General features: G+C 35.8%; 2 protein-coding genes across 51 annotated transcripts in view; one reads left to right on the plus strand and one right to left on the minus strand.

Annotated features, from left to right (window-relative positions):
• adgrl2a (adhesion G protein-coupled receptor L2a) overlaps positions 1 to 22085 on the plus strand; it is a 272313-nt gene that overhangs the window by 81995 nt on the left and 168233 nt on the right. The gene's annotated exons all lie outside the window — the stretch shown is intronic.
• LOC147841653 (uncharacterized) overlaps positions 1980 to 22085 on the minus strand; it is a 202134-nt gene continuing 182028 nt past the window's right edge. Inside the window, exon 2 of the mRNA XM_087273239.1 lies at positions 1980 to 2496. The gene's annotated coding sequence lies outside the window, so the exon portion shown is untranslated. The remainder of the gene's footprint in view (positions 2497 to 22085) is intronic.

Consider the following 22085-nt stretch of genomic DNA (forward strand, 5'->3'; position numbering starts at 1 on the left):
CAGTTCAAAGACATGCAGTACAGGTGAATTGGTTTGGCTAAATTGTCCGTAGTGTATGAGTGTGTGTGTGTGTGTGTGAGAATGTGTGTGTGTGTATGAATGTGTGTGAGACCCAGAGATGGGTTGCAGCTAGAAGGGCATCCGCTGCGTAAAAACGTGCTGGATAAGTTGGCGGTTCATTCCACTGTGGTGACCCCGGATTAATAAAGGGACTAAGCCGACAAGAAAATGAATGAATGAATGAATAACAGTAATTGTTTCATTATTAGCAAATCATCATATCCTTTCTGAGTAAACATGTAACACCGAAGGCTGGAGTTATGACTAGATAAAAATATAAATATATATACATTTTACAATATATTAAAACTGAAAACCGGTAATAGAATATTAGACTACAATATTAGATTTACTGTATTGTATTTTGGATGACAAAACAGACTAAAAAAAGGTAAGAGTAGATGAAGTTATGCGTTTGAGGAAGCACTCTTTTTAACAATCAATAAATTCCTCAGATGTTTATACTTCAATGAGCAACCATGGCAGCTCATGGTAGTCTTTAAATGTTTATGGACTATAGCTAGAAGATAAATATTTGTCATTGGGGAAAAACTGTATTTTTTATTCTCCAGAACCTAAGTACTGCTCTTTGTTGTAGTCACATCCGTGGTTATCATTTAGCGAAGGACTAAAACAAAGATATATGCAGCAGGATGTGCTCCATGGGTGCAAAGACACAGAGCAAAACTAAGTCTGCATGAACGATGTATAAATAATTGAATGGCATCATTTGCATACTGTATGTTCAGCTCTTATTAAAATCGAAACCTACGCCCTGATCAGAGAGAAACGCTACTTGTTATTTTTGACCTCTTTGTGAAGCAGGCTTCCAGAATTGATCCCTGCTTTCAGACGGTTGCGCTGTCACCCCCAAGTGTGCTCATGATATCCTCCTCTGGACTCAGATTGTGGAAAATTACACTGAATGGCAGAGACCTTCACAACAAACCAGAGCTGAAAGAACACGAATAAAGAGGCTAGAGAGATAAAAAAAAAAAACGGCAGACAGAGGGAGGCAGAAAAAGGCATTTTCTGTATCTGCAGCCCTTCTGCGGGTGGCAGAAGACAGCTGAAATGCCGGTAATCTATTTATATCAGGAAGATTCCTCAGGACGCTAAAGGCTTTGATTTCTGGACAGGTTCAGGGTCCAATGTAGAGAGGGTTGTTTCCCTGGATACAGGTCACTTATATGACATGTTTCCCAAAAGCATTCTGGCTCCGCCAGCCATTTGAGGGTCGCGTGGAATGCTGCATGAAAAGTTCGATGACATCAGACCCATCGATGTCACATCCTAGAGCCAGTATGCCATTGTCTGCAACTGAATGGCGTTGTTTTCCAGTGCATCCCACAGAAAAAAATGAGGTGGAACTTGAAGAACCACAAAGGCAGTCATTTTAAATAGATTCATTATTATTTTAACAACTTTTTAAAAATAAAATTCATATGAAGAATACATTGACTTTTCCTAAATGTGTGTATTTTTCATTCTAACATTGTTATTTTATTCAATCTGCGCAACACAAAAGAGTTCTGAGTATTTCCACCTTGAAATTTACCACATGCATTCAGCGTCCTTTACTTTTTCCTGTGCCTTTGACATAGGTGCTTCTGTTGCTTAGCAACATTCTAATAACAAAAACATAACTTTTTGATTGCAAAAACACAACTTTAAACATGTCTTTCAAACTTTCAAAAAACTGTGGTGAAAAACCTTGCTCTCCTGCTTTGTCTTTGCACCTCTGTGGGTGGTCTAGTAATTTGTCCACAACTACAGTTGAAGTCAGAATTATTCGCCCCCTTTGATTTTTTCTTTCTTTTTAAAATATTTCCTAAATGATGTTTAACAGAGCAAGGAAATTTTCACAACATGCCTGATAATGTTTTTTCTTTTGGAGAAAGTCTTATTTGTTTTATTTCGGCTAGAATAAAAGCAGTTTTTAAAAACCATTTTAAGGTCAAAATTATTAGCCTCTTTAAGCAAATTTTTTTCAACTGTCTACAGAAGAAACCATCATTATACAATAACTTACCTAATTACCCTAACCTGCCTAGTTAACCTAATTAAACTAGTTAAGCCTTTAAATGTCACTTTAAGCTGTATAGAAGTGTCTTGAAAAATATCTAGTCAAATATTATTTACTGTCATCATGGCAAAGATAAAATTAATCAGTTATTAGAAATGAGTTGTTAAAACTATTATGTTTAGAAATGTGTTGAAAAAAAACTTCTATTCATTAAACAGAAATTGGGGGAAAAAAAAACAAGGGGTCTAATAATTTAGGGGGGCTAATAATTCTGACTTCAACTGTAGATAAAAAATATATATAATTTTTTTAGCAATATGAAGACATTCAAAGTTTGTTTTAAAATCTTAATAGAAGCTTTGAATACAAATATGATATGAAAAAAATGCAGTTTTGTATTGTCTTAAACACTACCTGACAAAAATCTTGTCATCGATCCCTGTTGTAAGAGCAACAGCAATTTGACATCTAGTAGTTGATCATTTATACAAGTGGCAGAATGTAGACTTTTCTGATGAATCATCTGTTGAACTGCCTCCTAATAATCACGAATACTGCAGAAGACCTATTGGAACATACATGGATCTTAGATTCTTATAGAAATCAGTCAAGTTTGGTGAAGGACAAAATATGGTTTGGGGTTACAATCAGTATGGGGGCATACAAGATGTGTAGAGTGGATGGCGACATCAAAAGCCTGAGGTATCAAGACATTTGTGCTGCCCATTACATTACAAACCACAGGAGAGGGCAAATTGGCCAGCCCAGTCACCAGACATGAACATTATTGAGCATGTCTGGGGTAAGATGAAGGAGGAGGCATTGAAGATGAATTCAAAGAATCTTGAGGAACTCCGGGAGTCCTGCAAAAACGCTTTCTTTGCCATTCCAGATGACTTTATTAATAAGTTATTTGAGTAATTGCAGAGATGTATGGATGCAGTTCTCCAAGCTAATGGGAGTCATGCTCAATATTAATTATTTTTCCACTGCAGCATGACTTTATATTCTATACTGGACATTATTTCTGTTAATTGACATAACTTTTGTCTAAGCAAAGTCAAACCTTATTAAATTATTTAAAATCAAGGCATGATCATGTTTTGTTTTGGTCAAATAAGCATAATTTAAAGGCCTTTTCCTTTCATATAAGCCACTACTGATACCAAATGATCAACTAGAAGTTATTATTTGTTGTTCCTAAAACTTCAACTGACGACAAGACTTTTGTTAGGTAGTATATTAACGGTCAGAATGACCACTGTGGCTGTTCTAGGAGTTATAGAATTCTGGTAGATCCAGTGTTAGGAACATCATTTGACTGCTATTGAGTAATTTCTGTTTGTGTTGAATGTTCAGCATTATTACATATGATCTAATATTACCGTCAAGATGATTGTGCACAGTATTAAAAAAAATCCCTTTGAAATACATGAGATAGTTGACAGCATCATTGTGGCAGCAAATTGGTCACAGTCAATATGTAAACAAACAGAACGAGGTTAAGAAATCATGTCGCAACAGTCTTGAACCTTTCCTCAAGACATTTCACAAGGAGTATAGAAATCGAGTTTCAGGCCCTCCAGCAAAACCACCGTTCCCAATCCCATCATGCATTAATTTCACTATAAACAGGAAGAAATGGAAAGAAAACATGGTGTCACATTATGTCACACATTCTCTGCATGACTGTTTTCCAGCGCTGCATTATGCGTGGGCTTGAAGGAGCGCGGGGTGACGAAGACACTGTTCAGCCAGGCTAATGCAACACACAGGCTCTCTATGTGTTTGACTGCTGTGTTATGTGCTGCTTTAACCTGTGAGCAAAAACGAACCGCCATATTTCTTGTTTACATTCTCTGATCAGCTAACTAGCTGCAAAACGAAGCCAAGTTTGCTGCCGATAACAAACAGCCCTAAAGCCATTTCACAAGCCTGCAAGAATAGCTATTACCAACTGTCTATGTTCCAAAATAAGATATCCAGGAGTCAAACTTTGGAAAGTACACAAAGGTATTGTTAACTAAAAGTATCAACATAGGCTCATTGGAAATATGTGCCTGAGCCTACATTTTGTGTGCAACTCCAAATACGCATTTCAACAACATTTGACTGAAGTTTCTGGTTAAAATGAATGCTATGGGGCAGTTTGAAGCCAACAGCTTTTGTTCCTTTTCACATTAATGCTATTTACAGACATAATATTAATGAATAAAATATTATTTTTGCGCAGTTCTTTAGTAAAAATAAAAATAAAAAAATAAATACCAGAAAACATCCTTTTTTGATGCTTGTTCAAACTAATCTAAAATGAACTGAAACCACACAATTCTTGAGATTTATTTAGGACAATTTAATTGTTTTATGTTTAATCCACTTAAGTTTGCTAAGTTAACGTAATCGAAATTTGTTAGGCCAACATAAATGAATTTAGTGTAACCCTGCATTTTTAAAAGTAAATGTTCATATTTTGTAAACCGTTACGTTTGCCTCAGCTATCGCTCTTCACACGGACTACTTTTATGGTTTTGTCAATTTGCTCTACGTTGAAGAGTGATAAACGCAATGTAAAATCAAGCTAAAACTGTGTTCGGAGTGCACTTTTGTTTTACGTTTTCTAAAAAAACACTAATGGTTGGGTTTAGAGAAGGGTTTAGATCTGTGGTTTTGGTGTTTTAGGTATCTGTACGAAAAGCCCTGCCTTCTTGTGGATATGACTGAAACGTATAACCTATATTTCAGATTTGCGAAAATATGCACAGTGCCCTCTAGTGGATTTGTCATCTGAAACGTGCATCAAAACATACCTGATGCAATGTATTTTACATAATGCAAAAATAATGTAGACTGAGACATGTAGTTTAAATGAGCTTGGGTAGAAAATAGCATTTGTACACTACTGGTCAGAAGTTTGGGGTCAGTTTTTGTTTTTGTTCTGTTCATCAAGGCGGCATTTATTAATTGTCAATGTTGAATTGTTAAATACTTATTTATCAAATAATTATTTATTACTTATTGTATGTAGTTTCAAATGAAATTATTATTCCAGTCATTATTGCTTTTATTACTCTTACCATTAATAGTAATAATAATATAAATAATAATAACAACAAAAATAATTTATATTAGAGCAGTGGTTCTCAAACTTTTTTCATCAAGTACCACCTTAGAAAAAAATTGTTTCTCCAAGTACCACCAAAATGAGCAGTATTGAAATACAGTAGCGTAGTAGGCCCAGTAAAGCAGCTACAGCTCTGCACAGTTAAAAAACCTGGCAGATTAACACAGAAATATAGCCTATATAATATATGGCATTTTAAATACATAATTTTTAATACATTTTGAATTATATGTAGCATGTACATGACATATTTCATTCCTCCGTGTACCACTAGAAGGAAGTCCGCGTACCACTATTGGTACACGTACCACAATTTGAGAACCACTGTATTAGAGTGATTTCTGAAGACTCTGAAGACTAAAGTAATGAGGCTGAAATTTAGTCTTTAAAATCACTGGAATAAATTATTAAATTAAATAATAAACCACTTTTGAACACTTTTTTTTTTTAAATAAATGCAGCTTTGATGTGCAGGATAACCTTATTTTAAAACATTTAAAAATCGTAGTTAATATTTAGATAACTATTAATGAAAGTGATCATTATAAACACATTCAGTCCAGTCAAGTCACTTTGAACGGTTGGACTGATAGTATTGGAGTGTAGGTGCATTTCAGGCAACCAAAGTTCAATTCCAGCACAGACCTATACCGTTCTTTTTTCTTTTCTATCAGTTTTCTACCAGTTATATGTCATTATTAAACTGTCATATAGCAAAAATAATGTTTTAAAACTAAACACTTTTCATGACAAACTAATAGGTCCTTTATATGCAGTTTACATTGATGAATTTCAACATGGGCTCAATCTGAAAACATAGCCGTAAGCACAATTCTGGAAGTCGCAAGTTATGTAGCCAGAGCTACGAATGGCTGCATTTCATCTATGAAACGAACACTATGGGGCGGCGCTGTTCCTTTTCGCGTTTACCAGCTGACCGCTTGCCTCCATATGGACGGCTTTTCCGCTGTTACTGGTTACTCCAGTAGCTTGACATGTACGTGAGCACATTCGAGATCTAGAGCATAGTTGCCCGCTACAACAGGGTTCCGGTGAACAACAGTTCCAGAAAGCGGGTAAGACAAAAACAAAAGCTAAAAATTAAAAGTAAATAACAGGGTTAGAATGTAGTAAAATCTGAAAACGTGGTAAAATCAGGCGAGGGCTTTTCTTTTTCTGGATTGCTTTTTTAAAACATAGTGGTTGTGTTTAGGGAAGGGGTGGGTGGGTCGATCGGTGCTTTTGAAAACACTATTGGTTGGGTTTAGGGAAGGGTGGGTCAGTCGATTGGTCAGTCAGTCAGTCAGTCATCCAGTCAGTTGACAGCAGCCTCTGGTGGATTTACATGAGAACAGCAGGCACGAATGAGAGAAAAAACAACAGCCTCTGGCAGATTCACGAAAACTGCAAATAAACATAGATCCTGGGACGTGTTTTACTCTCTCCAGAAATGTATATAGGGGTACGTAATCAGAATGAGCCTGGGTTGATTAAATTATCTACTAGAAATAGAATCGTTTTTCTAAATGGAATAAAATGATTGGTCTCTGTATTGATTTTGCAGCCAATAAGCTTTCTCGCTCCACATTTAAATAGTCAGGTTATTGTTGCTTTGTTTGCTTTCTCTGTAACTCTCCTCCTCCCCCAGCACCCCTAGATCTGCTACTGGTTTGATGTTTGCCTTTGTGCAGCAGCAGCATCTTATTTACTCATAGTATCATGTCTGTATATATGTTAATAGTAACGAATCTATACCTGCTTTGTAGCATTGTGCTTAAAAAAAACGTAGTTCAAATGCATAACTGTAACACTTTACAAGAAGCTTGTAATAGTTAATGTTAATGTATTCAGTATTACATACAAACAATGAAGAGAACATTTATTAGTGTATTTATTCATCTTTGTTATGAATATTATGAAAATAAAGTTGTTCATTGTCAGGTAATGTTAACCAGTGATGCATTAATTAATGTCAACATGCATGGATTTGGATTTTAATAATGCATTAGTAAATGTTTAACTAAACGCTAAGTACTGGTCATTATTAATACATTAAATAATGAACATTAAATACATTAAATAATAATAATGAACAATAATACATTAAATAATGAACCGTATTGTATGATGTGACCTACATAACTGTACAATTGTCATCTAGATTAACAAGCTAAAACTATGTTGAGGTGGCTCAAGGATTTATTCATAGTTTTGCCAAATTGTGTCCTTGTTACTCAGCAACACAGCAAATGTATCGTCTATTAGTTTTATAATGGCCCATTATTAACTATTGAATGTTAGCATCGTCACATGACAAGCACTTGGCATTCTGAAGTGGCCTTTTCAATGCTTCGACTGAAATATTTAGAACAGATAATTAGCCATTCGGCATCCTTTAAAAGTTGAAAAAGTGGTGGGGGTCAAAAGAGTTCGGGTCTCAATCTAGTATGGGGACATCTGCGGCTCAGTTCCCTTACTCGCAGTGTTAGTTAACACATGTACATGAGACTAACGATCCAGACACAATCTCTCATGGCTGTCTCCTCCAGAGTCCTGAGCCCACCAGCTCAGATTGAGAGATCACCACAAAATCACCACACAAACAAACTAGAACATGCTAGAGACTGGGTTTATAGCTCTTTTTTTCTCCATCCAGCCTTTTAATTATTATTCTGCATTCACTTGATTTAAAAAAAAATGACATAATTGAATGAATTTACTGAAGTTTTGAAACTATAAAGCTGTGCTTACGTATTAAGAACTTCTCATTTTTAACATATGGCCCAGGCGATTACATTTGCAATTCATCATTTTTCATCTTGCTCTCTACTCCATTTGAGTCGTAATCTTAAACTGGAAAATAAAAACAGCGTTCTGAGAGGAAGATTCGAGTAATATGGAGTTAATTATGATCAAAACGGTGATGAAAATGAGATCGCAGGCAGAGTATCTTAATGAGACGGTGAATTCAAAAGCAAACCCTTCAGGGCCGCATGTTTGTCCTGTTTAAATGGATGGCTCGCACAAAAAATGTCATCATTTAGATTTACCTTTCACTTTTTGCAAACCTGTGTGTTTTTTTTTTCTGTTGAATTCAAAAGAAGATATTTTGAAGAATGTTGGGTCACACTTTAAACTTTTGGGTGGCTTTTACTGGAGGTTACTTGCATAACATAATTCAATAATAATAATAATACAATGCACTTATTGTGCTCATACTGTGTTGCAGAACATGTCTCTTGAGGTGAGATACATGTACGGACAGGTTTAGTTATATTGGTAGGTTTAAGGGTGGGTTAAGGTCAACCCAGGCTCATTCTGAAAACGTACTCCCGTGGAGGTTTCTGGAGACCGACAAATACGTCCCGGAAGGTACGTATTTTTGAACGTATTGTTTTCGTGAATCCATGAGAGGCCGTTGTGTGCGTTTTTTCGTATCTCAAACGTCTTTTGCAAGTGCTGTTCGCGCCCGCGCTGTTCTCGCGTTAACCCACCGAGACCGTCTGTCTGACTGATTAAATGATTGACTGGGCGACCGACCAATCGCCTGACCCACCGTCCTCCTTCCCTAAACCCAACCAATTTTACTGATTGACCCGCCCATCGGCTTACTTACCTATACCTAACCAACAATTTACAAAAGCCGTCTGGAAAAAGAAATCTGACGATTTTTTACCACGTTTTCGGATTTTACCACATTCTCACCCTGTTATGAAATCAGACCTCTTTTCTGGTAAATGAGCATTTTCTATCAGGCCCCTATTGTTAGGTTCAAAAGTTTTTCTTTATATGTAATGAAAAGGTTATTAGCTAGTAAATAAAATATGTTTTTTTTCCCCCAAAAATGTCACTTTAGACCAGGGGTGTCAAACTCAATTCCTGGAGGGCCGAAGCCCTGCACAGTTTAGTTCCAACCCTGCTCCAACACACTTACCTGTAGGTTTCAAACAAGCCTGAAGGACTCAATTAGTTTGATCAGGTGTGTTTAATTAGGGTTGGAACTAAACTGTGCAGAGCTGCGGCCCTTTTGGAACTGAGTTTGACACCTGTGCTTTAGACAATTCTTTGGTTTTTAACAAGGTAGATTTTCTTTTGCGTCAAAACCAGCTAAATCCACTATTGCTTTTTTTTGCAAAAACCTCTAAATCTACTTATTCGGACAAGACAGTGTAATTAGTTGAAAATCACTATGCAATTAGAAATTATTATAGTTAAAAATATATAAATCTATCAAGTAAGGGGCGGTTCATTCCGCTGTGGTAACCCTTGATAAACCAGGGAAAAAGAAGAAGAAAAATGAATGAATGAAATCTGTTTAGTAAGTGCATTAATTAATAACATTAAAATTGACAATAATTAAATCCTAACAATATGTTGTTATTTCTGATATTTGGGATAGAGGCCCCATTTACACTAATGCGTTTTAGTTTGAAAGCAGTGTTTTAGATCAAAAATGATCCGCATCCAGGTTTCACCTAGCATCTCTAAACAGATATTAGTCCACACTACGCCACCAAAAATGTATATCATGTGACCATTTGCGCACTCTTGGCATGCGCGTTCTAGCGAATATATGCTGCTGCTGTAGTAAAAAAGGCAGAGTTTAACTGCTCAATGGTGCCTAAAACAGACAATAGTGCAAACAACCCTCCCATTTCTGTGTCCATGTTGTTGTTTACAGTGAAGGCTGGTCTGCTGTCTTCCGGTACCGTTAAAGCCATGTGTTATAGTTAGGGTTGTAACGGTATGAATTTTTCACGGTATGATAATCGTCTAAAACAATACCACGGTTTGACGGTTTCGCGGTATACGGTATGTTACAAATGTTACAAAATAATAGAACAGTGAAGCAAATTTGACTTTTTCCAAATAATATATTTTTAGTTACTATAAACAACACCACTTACAATGAACAAATAAAAAAATAAGAAAATAATAAATAATGTGTCAAAGTCCAAATAAAGTCCAAATAAACATGGTGCAAATCCTCAGTAAAAAATAGATATAAATATTTACTATACAATAAATAGTTACATAACGAAACTAGATTCAATATGGAACATCCTTAGGTTTTATGTGCCAGCATGGATATGGTTGTCAATCGATATGGATTTGGATATGGTTGTCTGCAATGCAGACAAATAGCTGCATCTTCATTTGCGTCTTTTGAAAACAGCAAGAGCAGCAGTTCGTCTTTGCTTTGTCACTGTTTTGTCATGTTTCTGTGCTGTTGTGCATGCAAAAGTACTTAGTATGAGAATTATTTCATGCAAAACTTTTTTTTTTTTTGCGTTTTATTTAGCCGCGCATAAATGTATGCCTATCTCTCATTCCGTGTTGTTCAAAAAGCTTGGTCCACAAACAAAAGCGAAACCTATGCTTATTGGTTGTGATATAGCGAGTTTGAACCAATCTGGGCATGGAGGAGGGACAATGCATCAATGTATCATGTCTGATTTGTCCGGAGACACAGTGACGAGCGTTTCTTTGTCAAATCAGCGTTGTCAAATGTTGATGACGTAACCGCACTGATTCCGGAGCCTCTGAAAGTCCGCGAATGTTATGTGATACAGCACTGGAAAGCTGAGATTCTCTTCTTTATGCCAATCTTTGAATTGTATGAATCGGATCAGCGGATCAAAAGTTATTAAACATTTAAGAGCAATACTTATTTTTAGCCGCGGGCGGCTGTCTCGGTCTTTAAGGGTTAAAACCGTTGATATGCAATTGTTCATGGTATGATAATCGTGCACGTTCAAATCGTGGTAAACCGTCATACCGGTATATTGTTACAACCCTAGTTATAGTGTGATATCATGTGATAGGGGCTTGACGAAAAAGGGAAGGATACTTAATGACACAAAAGCCCCAATCAGGTATTGAATGTCAGCAGCCCCGCCTCCAATTTCAGATGTCTGCGTTTTCCCCCATCCACACTGAGACGGAGCAGCAGTGTTTCAAAATGAAAACGGCTTCTCCAGCGTTTCCTAAACACTTCGTTTTCAGCTCTCGAAAACTCTGGCGTAGTGGACGGATGGCGTAACCGTAGCAAAACTTATGCGTTTTAAAACTAAAATGCATTAGTGTATACGGGGCCTAAGATTTAATGTAAGTAGAACATTGTAAACATTGTAAACTAAGCTTGCAGACTCAAATAATGTAGTGTCAAACATTGTGAAACATCAATATCTGTGCATTGTCCAATAAAAGAAAAAGCTTACCAGGCGTATAGGTAATGTGAAGTAATACAAATAATGTATAGTTTTATATCATATTTATCTTTTTAAAAAATAACCTAAATTAGCAAATAAAACACAAGATCTACTGGGCAAAAAGGGGATGTCTTTAAGACACTTTTAGAAAGTGTCATTCATTCCTTCTCACCATACTCACAGTCTCTGTCTCTTTTTCGTCTCTTGTTTATCCTCATAGCTTCCATGTGGGATAAAAGAACAGCATCTTAACTTTGTCTTTCATGAAACGGTGTTTCCGTTTAATATATAGTAAATCAGACCCATTCAAAAAACATTATAAAAAAAACATTATAAATGCAACATACACTTCCTACTATACAGTGTTTTCTTTTTTTTACTATGCACTATGAGTTTTGAGGTAAGGGATGTTTTCATTTGCCATTCACTGACAGTCAGACAGTCTCATCCAGATCATCAAACTCCGCCTTTTAAAATTGAAATCGAAAGCGGAATAAAACAGTCTCCTAATAAAAGCCGGCGTATCATCGCGCTGCTACATTGAAAACATTAGATTTTTTCGCGTCTTCTGATTGGTTCTCGGGATATAGCGGCTTTTGCTGTCAGAGGCAAGTGGCGTTTACAAGCTTTTGCATACCAACTGTTATTTCTGAATGCGATGACGTTGCAATTTAGATGATTTAAAGCAAAAATATTTGTTGAACATGCACTAAGTGAAGTTTATTTATAAACAAATTTCGAGAGGATCACGTGCTCATGATTGTTCACAGCTGTTCCAAATTTAGCTAATAGCTGATTATCCTATCAGACGATCCTTAACTCACTATAAATATTCAGACTTTCCTCATCTCAATATCTTCGTCTTAAAGAACCCCCCCACACCCAATCCTACTTTCCCTCCTTTCAAACGGGCGTCACAGTGGCCAGCGATTAGCGCTGTTGCCTCACAGCAAGAATGCCCCTGGTTTAATTCCTTTCCAAACCAGACGGCATTTCTGTGCGGCGTTTGCTCGTTCTCCCCATGGTCGCGTGGGTTTTCCCCGGGTCCTCCAGTTTCCTCCCACAGTTCAAAAACAAGCACTCTAAACAATTAATCTAAATACTTTAGCTAAACTCTGAGTACACCTTTCAGCATCCATATCTGACACTTAGCTACAACAAGCAAGAGGGGGAGTCATCGAGATCTACCTGAGCTCAAACTCCCTTCTCGCCTTGCAACGGGAGGGAGCCCAGGGCTCGAGGATCTTATAAGCTCAGGGCTATCTCCCGGGACAGCACGCCAAACTAGCTTTATTATCAATCATCAGCTAAGTGTGAACTCTTGAAATGCCTAAAGCATTCGTTCAGTGTCATTAGCTCATTTTTGGTGGGAATGGCGTTTAGCAGCTTTTGCAACTCTTCAAATGATTATTTTCAAACCTGTAAACCTGTAACCATTGACTTTCATGGTATTTTTTTCCTACCATGTCTGTCAGATTTCTTCAAAAAATCTTCATTTGTGTTTAACCGAAGATCATAAAGGTTTATAACCACTTAAGGGAGAGTAAATAGTGAACATTGTTTTATTTTTAGCATGAACTATCCCTTTAACCACAGGAATGGCAGTGTCGACTCACTGTGGCTCTATGCCAAGCATCCGATTGTTCTGCTAAGCTTGTAGGAGGAGAAGGTTTACCATGAAACTCACTTCCTTTCCTAAACTCTTTACTTGTTTAAATTCAATACACAAAGCAATGCTAGACAAATAAACTTCAAATAGATCACTGTAAGAATACAAATTAGCATTTGCATTTATAGCATACGTTTTTACATGCGAAAGCACATGCACGTCAGGAGTCAAAATGTGAATGGCCTCGAGGTCCTGATGGCGTCTTTTGAAAAGGTCAATATCGTAGCATCAAGTTTAGCATGAGGCTTTAACCGCTGGTTGCGTTGTCAGGAGAGATTTAGACCTGACAGTTGATTTCTCTCCGGGAACAAACTCCGCCCTCCTTATCTGTCTGCCGATTCTTAAACGATTTACTGTCCAGCTTGTTCTCAGCCTCACACCAGAATGCTCCGGAAAAGTCACACATGCAAAAAAAAAAAAAAAAGTGTTTTTGAGGATTCAAGAGGTGAAGAATGTACCCTTCTGCAGTTTAAGGTTGTTTACTTTAATTAAAACAAGTAGTGATTAATTAAAAGGTTTTGGATCAGTTTGTGGTTTGGCGTGTGAACCGTCGGAGCTCAAATCATTTCCCCTTCATATGAAATCAATCAATCAAGCCGGTCCAAATCAATCATCGGTAGATTTCTCCGCCACCCCGCTTTTTAATGTCACCCATTCAAGACGTTCTTTTAATGCCCCTCACTTTATGTTTTGTGTTCCCTTCTGCCATCTTAAAAATTAATCATCCTGTTGAATAATGGCTCACGATGGTGCTGAATAATTGATGATCTAGTGCTTAATAGAGGGACAGAGGAGGCGTTACGCTCACACAACTGCTCTTGTCTGAGAGAGACGATGTGTATCTGCACAGACAGGCTGAATTGTTTGTGTGTGTGTGTGTGTGAGCGAGAGTGTGTGTCAAAGGTGTTCAATCATCAGAAATAAAAGATGGGCACATTGAAACACATATTTATTAATGCCGACTTGATGTCAAAATTGATCCCCATATTTACTTTGTTAATGGATTTCCCTGATCATGTTGTATTATATCATCTATTAATGTTACTCTACAAAAAGTAAGCTCTGTTTTTTTCTTCTTCTCTCCACTATTAAATTAACAGTAACAATGGGTGTTCTTATTAACTAAGCATGCTTATGCACAAATATGTTTAAAAGATCAGTGTAATAACATTTTCATGAAGAAAAAAGGATTCAGCAAAATATTTCATAATAAAATGATTCCAAATAAAATAAAATAAAATAAAATAAAAATAATAGAAAAATAAATACATAAATAAGTAAATAAAAATAAATAAAAAAATAAGTCAATGCCAATAAAAAATGTGCCAATATATGCCAATAAAACAAACCAAAAATAAATAAATTGCTTGAATAAATAAGCAGATAAATAAAATGATAAAATATATAAAAAAATAAAATAAATAGATAAATAAGTCAATGTCAATAAATAAAAAAGTAAAAATATTTATTATAAAATATAGATAAATGAGTCAATGTCAATAAATAAATAAATAAATAAATAAATAAATAAATAAATAAATAAATAAATAAATAAATAAACATGGATTAGATGTCCTTATAGTCATGCTAAATATTTTTTATAAATATAGATTTTATTATATGTGATATGTGATATAAATAAATAAATAAATTAATTAATTAATATATATATATAAATAAACAATAAAAATATATAATAAACAGAAAAATAAGTCAATGTCAATAAATAAAAAATGTAAATAAAATAATATGTTTTTAAAAAATAAATAGATATATAAGTCAATAAGTAAACAAGCAAGCAAACAAGCAAGCAAGCAAACAAACAAGCAAACAAACAAACAAACAAACAAACAAACAAACAAACAAATACATACATAAATACATAAATAAATAAATAAATACATAAATAAATTATAATAAATAAACATGCATTAGATGACCTTATAATCATGTTGAAAATTGTATAAATATACAATTTTATTATATGTGAATAATATTTTATTATTATAAATAAACAATTAAGATGCATTGTCATAATAACTCAAAATAATACATTTACACTTACAATGTGTATTTTTATTCTCAATGTATATTTAAAATAAAGGAATAAGAATGAAACAAATTGTTTTGGGACCAAAGGCATATATAAGACATATATAAATATAGTTTACACTACCTATAGAGTAGTTTTAATACTCTATGAGTAACTTAAATACTTACAAATAAAATGCATTCATTCATTTTCATACATATGTTTTTTTATGTGTGAAAATCTGTTTATTTATTTGAAACTTCATGTATTTATGTATTTAAACTGTATTATTTAAACCCCCTACATTATTCATGGAAATGTCTGTTACATTCCGAAATATAACAGATTACTATGTGAAGTCAAATGTGTGGATGTTGTCATGTTGACTCTTAAAAAAGGCCAGGACTTTGAAGGTATTTGAACCGACCGTGCTAAATGATAGAACATGTTGGTCACTGTAGCTCCAGCACACACACACATATCTACACACCCACACATATAGGCACATGCATTTTCACCCTTGCATTTTCACCATTTTGACAACAAGAGTGCTTTCGTTGCTATAGCTGAAATGAAAAATTGATGCATCTTGCTGTAACTGAGATGATGAGCCTGCGAGAGTAGCAGGGACGTCCTTTCTTTTTCTCTCTATTCTTTCCTGATGTTTTATGACCTCTTACATCGGCTCGCTTTTCTTTTTTACCTATTAAGACAGATGCGTCGCCCTTGTTTGCTCTCCTTGTTGTGCCCAGTTGATGCTAAAATACAGTCAAGGTCTGGCACTCTCAACAAATTGGGTATAGAATATGGCGCTTTTCCATTTCCTTTATTTGATCTTTACAGCTTCAGCTTCTTTTTTTCGTGTTACTAAACTTTTTTCTTTAAGCACAGCTAACCAGGGTTGAAATTTAGCCCAAAATAATTAACATAGGCTCATTCTGAAAATGTAGCCCTATATACATTTATAGAGATCTCAAATTATGTAGCCAGAGGAATGTATGGCTGCATTTTGTCTTTATAACGAATGCTACGGTGCGGTGTGACGACGTTCCTTTTCATGCTTACCAGCTGACTGATTACCTTCGTGTTAACGGCTTTTCTACTGTTACGAGTTTGTCCTGTGGCTCGTCGCGTCAGTTAGTCAACAGTGGCCTCTAGTGGATTTATGCAAGAAGAGCAGGCACGAATGGCACTCATAAGAGAAATGATGCTGCGTTCACACCAGACGCGGATGAGTTGCTTGAGTTGGGAAATCTGAACTTCAGCTAACCAATCAGGAGCTGTCTCTTGTAGGCATGTGATTATGACGTAGTGCCTGTTGTTGGTGTTCCAAGGGGAAATCCTATTGCCAACACCGGACGACAGTATCATACACGCTCGGGTCAGTCTGAAGCGCTGCTGAAATCTTCAATCATCCAGGTATAGTTTCTGGAAGAGTTGATGAACTTAGAGTAGTGGGTGCACCTCTGAAAGGATCTAGTGGACTCTAGTGAACGAATATACAATGTTTTTCAGCCGTCCTAACACACATAAAGTACAGCTATTATCTAAATACAATCCATTTTAGCCATTCAGCAATGAAGCTAGAGTCACCATTTAGGCAAAAACCCTGCCCATGACACAAATCCATGTCTTTTGTGAAGTGAATTTGACGATTGAATAAAGTGAATTTGACGCGCAAATGAAGCGACTAAACTTAAAATGTTGACTTTGAATGTCTATTTACCCGTCAATATCGCGATTTAATTGTACTTTCCGCGACGTATCTGGTGCTCTTTAGAAATGTATATAGGCATATATATATATACACACACACACACACATACATACATACATACATACATACATACATACATACATACATATATAAAGTAAATTTATATATATATATATATATTAGACATTATATAATATATAGATATATAGATATATATATATTAGACATTAGATTTACTGACATACTGTTTCTGAAAGGCTTTTAAAAAATGCTTCTAATGCGTAAAAAAAAGGCTCTGAACTCCAAAGTGGGCCATATTTGTGTAAAGTGCTCTCTGCATTCCCTGCCAAAGAAAGTCTGATTCGCTCCCGTATCCCAGCTGAAGGGGAAACATGGAGTGTCAAGGACTTCTTTCTTCTGATTGGCAGGTGTTATCCGTGTAAGATACCTGTATAATGGTGGTCCTCAGAAATTTTTTTTGACCTTCTTATAAGCCTCCCCATATTAATGTCACTCCATTACCGTTAAAAAAACGGCGGCATCTCTGGAAAAACACGACGCCACTGAAACCCCCTTATCATCGGCAACCTGAAAGGAGGAATTCGCTGCTATCAGTTAATGGAAATGACACTTTTTTTAAAATTTCATTTTCAGATAATCCACTCCTTGTCCACTAAAACATCAAAATTACTGTTAACAATATGTGAAGGCCGTATTAAAACTTACTTACTGGTAGCAGTCGAGTGCCATTATAATCGTCTCTGAGAGACACCGTGCCTTTTTAATAGGATTTCAGACGCGTCCTGCACGTTATTATGCCGATATGCATGTCATTTACTGTTGGAATTAGAAAGCTGTGCGTTAGAATGGTGAATAGAGCAGTAAACTACCCTCTTCCTGTAGGGTATAAATGTGGCGCTCGGTAATCTCTGCTAAAAAAGAGGCCGCTGTTCAGTCTATTTCCAGCAACTTCTCCTGAAGCTCCAGTGTGTGCCGAGGAATTTGGTTCTGCTCTGGTTCTTAGTTGTGTTCTTGGCTCTTGCTTGTGTGGCGGTTTGATAGAGACCTTGATTACTCTGATTAATGGATCACGAGTGTCTTCTTTGAGAGAAGGATGAAAAGAAGTTAAAAAGAGTGAGATTTCATTCACCGAGAGTGATTACAGTATTTTACCAGCTCTCAAAGCATTACGTATGCCTTTATGCTGCGTCTATGTGATTTCATTAAAGCAGTTATTCAGATTTGACATGGGCACGAGACCGTTTTGTCACACAGGGTGTCGTGTATCTCTCCCAGATCTAAAACACAGAGTTAAATGGCCAGTTAAGATGATGAATTTGCACTTCTGTTATAGAAGCCAGCTGCGCTTGTAAGAATTGAATGCAGGAGCTGCAAGGAACTGAATGATTTTGGTTTCCTTTTTGATCTAATTCCGGATCATTAATGATTTTATTAATGAGTTCTTTAATCATTTTAATCGAGAGGCTTTTTTTTTGGGGGGGGGGGTGATTTACTTCAAAACATCCTGATGGTAAACGCTACTAATCCACATACACAGTACTAAACCAGTAACACTCTGGGTTTGTTTTTTTTTTTTGTGTGTGTGCACAATCAGTGACAACAACACAACAGAAAGCTTTATTGTATATTGATTGTCTTTGTACTATTTCACATTGGCCAGACTCTCTCTCTGATTACATTTCATTTAGACAGCAAGCTAACAAAAAGATAAAACATCTTTTCTTTGCCGTGCCAGTGCAGATTTAACAGCAGAAAACACTGAATGGTGCTGCAGGAAACACTGCGGTTCAGTACCGCATCCCATTTGCATTTTAGGAAAAAGGTTTAAGAAGTATTAATGGATTGGTTTACTAATAGATTGACATTTCAAATCTCTTATGTTGTAACAAAACTACATCTCTTTATTTATTGTGTTTAGAACAGGATGAATTACACTCATCATTATTTTCCATCTTGTTACAATGAGGATGGACTGAACCTGAAGCTTAAAAACCCCCAACATAGGCTCTTTCTGAAAACGTAGCCCTATACACATTTCTGGAGATCGCGAATTATGTAACCAGAAGTACACATGGCTGCATTTGCTACAGGGCTCTATGACGCTTACCAGCTGACTGCTTACCTCCATATGGATGGCTTTTCTGCTGTTACCATTTTTAGTTGGCTCGCCAAGTATGTTGGCAGATTTGAGACGTAGAGAGGAGTTGACCACGACGACGGGATTCGAGTCCGGTTCCAGAAAGAGGGTAATACAAAAATGGAATCTAAAAAATAAAATAACCAAGTAAATAACAGTGTGAGAATGTGTTAAGATCTGAAAACGTAGTAAAAATCAGGCGTGGGCTTTTCTCTTACTGGATTGCTTTTGAAAACACTGTCGGTTGGGTTTATGGAAGTGAGTGAGCGCTGGTCAATCGGTGCTTTTGAAAACACTGTTGATTGGGTTTAGAGTAGGAGGAGGATGGGTCAGTCAGTCATTCAGTCAGTCAAACAGTCAGTCGACAGCGGCCTCTGGCGGATTTAAGCGAGAACAGCAGGCACGAATGACACTCGAGAGGGGAATTTGAGATCTCATAAAGCGTACACAGCAGCCTCTGGTGGATTCACAAAAAAAAAAAAAAAAAAAAAAAACCTAGCTCCTGTGACATATTTGGCGCTCTCCATAAATGTATATAGCAGTATGTTTTAGAATGAGCCTGGGTTAAAAAACAATAAAAAAACAAAAGTGTGTTCAGCCAAAGTAAGAATATCAGATTTATTTTTAGCTTGCGTTTTAAACACTGCGTTTTAGGACCGACTGTGTTCCATTTGCATTTTAGAAAAAAAAAGGTTTAAGAATAATTAGATCGCAAGTTATGTAGCCAGAAGTATGTATTTTAAAATGAATGCTACGGGGCGGTATGTCACCATTCCTTTTCGCGCTTACCAGCTGACCGCTTACCGCCGTGTTAATGACTTTCCCACTATTACCGTTTTTGTCCAATAGCTCGCCATGTATACACAGTATATGTATATGTCGACAGACTTGAGATGCAGAGATGAGTTGACCATGAAGACGGGGTTTGAGTCTGGTGAATAGCGGTTCCAAAAAATGATCTGAAAAAAATCTGAAAACATGGTAAAACCAGGCGAGGGCTTTTCTTTTTCTGGATTGCTTTTTAAAACACTCTATTGTCGATTGGGTCAGTCAGTCAGTCTACAACCACCTCTGGTAGATTTACACTAGAACTGCAGGCACAAAAATGTGTACACATCAGCTTCTGGTGGATTCACGAAAATAAAATATAGCTCCTGGGACATATTTGGCGCTCTCCAGAAATACATATAGAGGTACGTTTTCAGAATGAGCCTGGGTTAAAAAATAAACTAATAAAAAAACAAAAGTAAAAATTAAAGTAAGAATATCAGATTTATTTTTATTTGTGTTTTAGTAACACTGCGTTTTAGTACCGCGTTCCATTAGCATTTTAGAAAAAAAGGTTTAAGAATCAATAATGGATTAGTTTACCAAAAATGTAACATTTTCAAACTCTTATAACAAATCTAATAAATAAAAAGTCTGTATTTATTTTGTTTCAAAACAGGATGAATTACACTTATCATTCTTTTCCATCCCGTTACAGTGAATGGGGACTGAATCTGAAGCATAAAAAAACAAATAAAAAAACAAAAGTATGTTCAGCGAAGTAAGAATATCAGATTTATTTTTAGCTTGTAAAGACCTATCATGTGTTCTCATTCACTGCTTGTAGAGTACTAACTTTTTTTTTGTCGTTTGCTCATTTAGTGTTTGACATTGTCGTTTCCGTGACCTTAATACATCCGTCACCCCCACGATATCATGATGTTTGTCCTCTGGTTTTAAAATGTACACAACCCGACAGCATCCAGATGGCAAAGGTGAACGTGTGGCAGTGGAGTCAAACGGGATGTGTTCAGAATGACTCATGTGTTGCTGTGCATTAACTGGTCCTTCCCTGGACCGCTGATTGATTTCCTCTTGCGTTTCTGGCTCAATGGGACCCTGTCATCTGATGACTGACCTGATATTCTAGCACAAATACGTAAACAGCAAAAACAAACCCTTCACGGTCATGGTTTTATCAAAGGGTATGTGTTGCTAATGGTTTATTATGGGTCACGTTTGTGCCCCCTCATAAAATAATTAAAGAGAAAGTTCACGTAAAAAATTCTAAAAATATCTTCTTTTGTGTTCAACAGAAGAAAACAAAACTCAAATAGGTTTTAAACAAGTGACATGATGACAGATTGTTCATTTTTTGTGAACCATCCCTTTTTGTTTCTAGCAATATGTGTAATTTTTAGTATTAACAGTATATTAATACTTTCAAAGTATTTTTTTTTCTAAAATCAAGTAAATAACAGTTCCCTGTTCACACCTAAAGGAGCTATAATTTAAATAATGATAAAATTATTGTTTTAAACATCTTAACGAGGAAGAATTTCATCTTTTCCCACTTTATTTTGTTGTAAATCAGGCATTTGTATAATAAAGAATCAGGTAATGGAGAGAAAAAAGTTTAAATTGTATTTTTAGCGCACATTTTTAACAAGTACCTGTAGAATCTAAGGTAACTTATTTGCCAGTAACTTATTGTAAATTAATTACAGCACAAATACTGTATTTACACTTACAGCACTTTTTTTCTTGCTGTATATGTATTTAAAGTAGTTTATGTATATTTTTACTGTAAAATATACAGTACTTTGCACTGTAAATGTGCTCTAAATGTAAATGCAGTATTTTTGCTGCAACTGATTTACAATAACTTACCGGCAGCAGTTTGCCAGCAACTTACTGTAAATGAATTACAGCAAAATACTGTATTTAAGCTCTATTTATCTTGCTGTATATGTAAATAAAGTAGTGTATGCAAATCTTCACTGTAAAGCGTGCAGTCATTTTCTCAACGCAGCTTTTAAATACAGTAATACACTGCATAACTGCACTGAAAAAATATTCAAAGCTAATTATTTGTATTTGCCAAGTTTAAGTTAAGTGGTTGTAAACAATTTATCTGGCTGGATTTAAAAAAATATAAGTTGAACATTACTAGATTTACTTAGTTTGCTTAAATTCAACACGTATAACTTGTTTGCAACTATTTTGCAAACATCAATTTTTTCAGTGTGTCCTTTGTTAAATACAGTTCATATTACAGTTGAATACTGTGTAATTTACCACAGTTAACAGTTAATTGTTACC

Source organism: Danio rerio, chromosome 11 (genome assembly GCF_052040795.2).
Source record: "Danio rerio strain M-AB ecotype USA chromosome 11, GRCz13ab, whole genome shotgun sequence".
NCBI lineage: Eukaryota > Metazoa > Chordata > Actinopteri > Cypriniformes > Danionidae > Danio > Danio rerio.